The sequence below is a fragment of the Lactuca sativa genome, chromosome 5 (assembly GCF_002870075.4).
Source record: "Lactuca sativa cultivar Salinas chromosome 5, Lsat_Salinas_v11, whole genome shotgun sequence".
Lineage (NCBI taxonomy): Eukaryota > Viridiplantae > Streptophyta > Magnoliopsida > Asterales > Asteraceae > Lactuca > Lactuca sativa.
Genome location: NC_056627.2, coordinates 155,328,174 through 155,333,226, shown reverse-complemented (window position 1 = coordinate 155,333,226; position 5,053 = coordinate 155,328,174). Strand labels below are relative to the sequence as shown.

General features: G+C 34.3%; 1 long non-coding RNA gene across 1 annotated transcript; it reads left to right on the top strand.

Moving 5' to 3' along the window:
- The first annotated feature begins 1,390 nt into the window (after window positions 1-1,390).
- Window positions 1,391-2,416, top strand: LOC122198040 (uncharacterized). The gene is made up of 2 exons (XR_006191844.2): window positions 1,391-2,038; window positions 2,110-2,416. It is a non-coding gene; the product is annotated as an uncharacterized LOC122198040 (long non-coding RNA).
- The last annotated feature ends 2,637 nt before the right edge of the window (window positions 2,417-5,053 follow it).

Below are 5,053 nucleotides of genomic sequence, written 5' to 3'. Positions count from 1 at the left end.
TGAAAATGTCATTTAATATTCACAAATAAATATACCATCTAATATTCACAAATGAATATACTATGTTAATATTCACAAGTGAATGCATCGTATAATATTTAAATATGAATATACTATGTTCATTATATGTTATATTCATATATGAATGATATTTAAATTGTAAAAAAAAAAATTAATCATACTTTTTATTCATAAGTGAATAACGAATGTACTGTAATAAAACCTGATGCATTTTTATTCAGTTATAAATAACAATAGTTGAAAATATAAAAAAAATTATTTTATCTTAATACTATATCAATATTGATGTCTATTCGTAGAGAATAAAAAATCATGAATTTTGGTATATTTAAAGTCATTTTTTTGATAAAAATAGCTTCTTAAAAATTAAAAAAACAAAAAAAAAAAAAAAAAACTATGTTTTTATATATATTAAGTTAATGATTAACATAGTTTAAGCAAACATGTTTTGTTGGAAAACACATGTCTATTCATTTCCCGTTTTCGCTGGTACGACGGAGGCTTTTGCAGCAAAAATAAATGAGTGGCTGAGAATGATTCCCCCATTCTAAACCTTTTTTATTTTCTCAATTGAACCTATATACATGTGTGTGTGAAATCGTATTACGTAATTTCCTTCGGTGTTATTATCAACCTTTCAAAAATCTCCATTAACAAACCAAAAACCAAGCATCTTAGTAATTCACTTCATTGTAATATCCTTTCAATCGATTTGTTTTTTAATTTGTAGATTGTTGTTACATTTTCTGTTAACTTCGATTTTTATCGATGAAAATGGTGGGAAATTAATTTTATTAATTACCAAAAAATGGTTTTTCTCCATTTTTTATCATGGATTTCGAACTTTTAATATATTCAAAAGGGACAAATGATTATGTGTTCGTGTTCTCTTCCGTGATACATTCGTTTTGAAATATTACACGTCCAAAACGGATTAGAAATAAATGAAAAATTACTTATCAAAGTGTGATAGTTGGAAGAGGAAAATAAGTGGGTTAAGTGGTGTCTAAGATTTCATTTATACAACACTAATTATGAACGGTGCATACAATAATTTTTTTTACCGTTTCCTTCTCTATATATATAATTAAAGCACAACACTCTTATGAACAGTTCATACAATAATTTTTTTACACCGTTTCCTTCTGGAACGTCCCACCGCTTTACCTATTTTTATCAACGTTATATATACAATTAAAGCAGAACACTCTTATGAACAGTTCATACTATAATTTTTTTTACCATTTTTTCTTTATATATATATATATATATATATATATATATATATATATATATATATATATATATATATATATATATATATATATATATATATAAAAAGGAGAACACTCTTATGAAGAGTTCATACAGTAATTTCTGGAACGACTCACCACTTTACCTATTTTTATCAATGTTTGTAAAACCAGGTGCGATGCCATTGTTTCCATCTCCTTCGTTTTTGTCCGGTGAGATTATCCACTATTCTCTCGAATTATGCCACCGAGAACAAACCACCAGTCACCAACAATTGTTGCTTCGTCTTTTCGGTTATACCACACACGACTTCAAGCCCTAGCTTTAGCTACTGGTGCCGCCACCTTCAGCCTCCACCGACTTCATCGCACTTGGGAAATACCCGTCCTCCACCACCGTTCTTTTCTACTTCTCCTTTTGTTTGCCTTTTTTTATATGTTTCTCAGTCTCAATTTTTACGCAGTTCGCTTTTATTTGCTCATATGCCTTCCACTCTGTTTACACCTCCCCCAAAGATGAATTTATGTTCCGGAGGAGATCGAGAGGGAAGCAGGAAGGAAGAAGCAGCAACGTACGTCGACACTGAGAGTTACTAGAAAAATCATCGCTCTTAAGACAACCGAAGTTCATGAAGATGATGAAGGCTTCGGCTCAAGATTGGAACTGCTCATATCTATTCCCGCTGCCACCGCTATTCCTTCTAATAACATTGATAAAGAGAGTCGTTCTCCAAGCTACTTCTAGGTTTCTTGCGCTTAATTTGGTAGTCTTTTGTTTTCTCTCTTTTCCCTATTCGATTCTCCAATAAATTGAGTGATGAAGTGTACGATGTAGGTGTGGTTGGATGTGAGGATGGATGAGGATGGAAAGATGAGGTTCTTAGCTGACAAGAACCAACACCGATGACCTTGACGATTTTCGTTGGTGAAATTATTAAACCCTAATTTCACCTTTACCAAAGGTAATTGATAATCTCTATATTTTTGATGTTTTGTGTGTATAGATGGAAAGATGAGGTTCATTGTGTTTTCCTCTGGAATGGTAATATTTCAAATTGCAGAACTTTGTAAACGTTTTAGATTTGTCGATTCAAGATGATTATTGTCAAAGTATGTGATTCATTCTTCAATCTTGATAGTTATGGTGTGCAGCTTGTATAATTAGTAATCACACTCTAATCACACAATATCGACTCTTTTTTTTTACCTCATTTGTCAGTAGACCTAGAAAAAAGATCAATTCAACTATCTATGGAAGGTAATATGAAGGGAAATCTTCAGAAAAGTTCTAATATTTATAGAAAAGTTACACTTTAGTCCGAAGATTTTTTTTTGAACGAAAAAGTCCTGAAAACCGGAAAAAAATTTACAATGACCCTTTTGACCGCTTGAAACTGGTACCAAATTAATTTGGGACTATTTCGTAAACTAATCCAAAATATTCGGACTTTTCTGTAAACAAAAAATATTATGACTTTTCTGTAAACAAAAATATTAGGACTTTTCTATAAACAGAACATTTATTATTATTATTATTAAAAATATAAATAAGAATACTATTTTTTCAACTTGTTATTATTAATATTGTTACTAATACATATAAATACATTAAATGAAAAATTAATATTAATGACATTGTTTAAGGGTGGAGATAGAGGAGATGGTGACGCTTTTAGCATTGAAATCGTGAATGTCTGCTTGAATAGTTTTACTTTGTATATGGTCATTTCATATTTGTTATTATTGTTTTCAATTCAAAATATTAATACTTAACAATTTGAAAGAAGCCCTTTGCAACCAGTCTAGCCTTATAAGTGTGTACTTTACCATCCATGTCAGTCTTCTTCTTGAAGACCCATTTGCACCCTACAGTCTTACGACCTGGTACGTTCTCAACCAAGTTCCAAACTTGATTGTCATACATGGATTGTATCTCGCTATCCATAGCGTCTTTCCATTTCGCAGACTCGGGGCCTGCCATGGCTTCTGCGTAACTGTTAGGTTCATCCAGACCTACTAGTGTCTCATCACTAATAAGTGTCTCACCTTCCGCAGTAATATGAAAACCATAGTAGTGCTCAGGTGCATTCCTAATTCTCGTGGAACGTCTAAGAGGTACAGAATCGTCAATTGGCTCAACATGAGTTTCCTCCTCAAGTTGAGGGCTAGGGTTTGAAGTTCCTTCACCACTTGACTCTTGAGGTTCTTCAAGGTCAATTTGCCTCCCACTGTCTCCTTGGCTTATAAATTCTCTCTCACGAAAGACTCCTCTTCTTGCTACAAAGACCACATTATCACTAGGTCTGTAAAAGAGGTAACCAAAGGATCTTTGTGGGTAGCCGATGAAAATACACCTCTCGCTTCGGGGTTCTAGCTTATCATGAGACTCGCGCCTCACAAAAGCTTCGCAACCCCAAATCTTGATGTGGTCTAGTTTGGGTACTTTACCAGTCCACATCTCGTGAGGAGTTTTGGCAACATTCTTTGTAAGGACTAGATTAAGGATATGGGCGGCAGTCTCTAAGGCATACCCCCAAAATGAGATTGGTAGCGAAGCTCGACTCATCATGGAACGAACCATATCCAACAAGGTTCGATTACGCCTCTCAGCTACACCGTTCAACTGTGGTGTCCTGGGAGGTGTCAATTGTGAGACTATCCCACATTCCCTTAGATAGTCGAGGAACTCTAAACTAAGATACTCACCACCACGATCGGATCGTAGCATCTTAATTTTCCTGCCCAATTGATTCTTGACTTCTTGTTTAAATTCGTTAAACCTTTCGAAAGTCTCTGACTTATTCTTGATTAAATAGACATATCCATATCTACTGTAATCATCAGTAAAAGTCAAATAATAACGATTAGCATCCCTTGTGGCATGTTTGAATGGTCCACACACATCCGTGTGTACTAGGTCCAACAAACCTTCACCCCTCTCACAAGAACCTATGAAGGGTGACTTTGTCATTTTTCCAAGTAAGCACGATTCGTGACTATCATCTGACTTTAGGTCAAATGATTCCAAGACTCCATCTTTTTGGAGTTGGCCTATGCGCTTCTTGCTTATATGTCCAAGTCGACAATGCCATAATGATGCTTCATCCAAGTTATTATTATTAATAGAATCAATACACATCACATTATTTCCTAAGTTATCAACCACATATATTGTTTCATACACGCCATCACAAGGTAATGCTTTAAAATAAAGAACATTATTAAAGAAAGCATCAATATAACCAACTTCATTATTAAATGAAAAGGTAAAACCTTGTTTATACAATGCATGAAAGGAAATAATATTTCTTGCCATTTCTGGCGAATAACAACATTTATTCAAATCTAAACTAAACCCACTACTTAGCGACAAAGTATAAACTCCAATATTGGTGACAGGTGTAACTTTCCTATTCCCCATGATTAAGTTTATTCTTCCTTGCTCCACATTCTCACTTCTTCTTAGTCCCTACAAGTCACAACAAATATGAATACCACAACCAGTATCAAGGACCCAAGATTTAGAATGGGGTGAGTTATTAGAAATGCCAGTGTAAATACCTGCATGGTTGGGTTTAACTTTCCCATCCTTTACATCTTGCTGGTACTTTGGGCAGTTCCGCTTCCAATGTGCCTTTTCATGGCAATAGAAGCATTCAGCCTCTTTTGGGTCAGAAGAAGGAGTGATGAAACCTTTCTTGGTTCCACTTGAAGAAGAGCCATCAAGGGTCCTAACCTTGGTACCCTTCGAAGAACTCTTTCTCTTCTTCCCTCGTCCT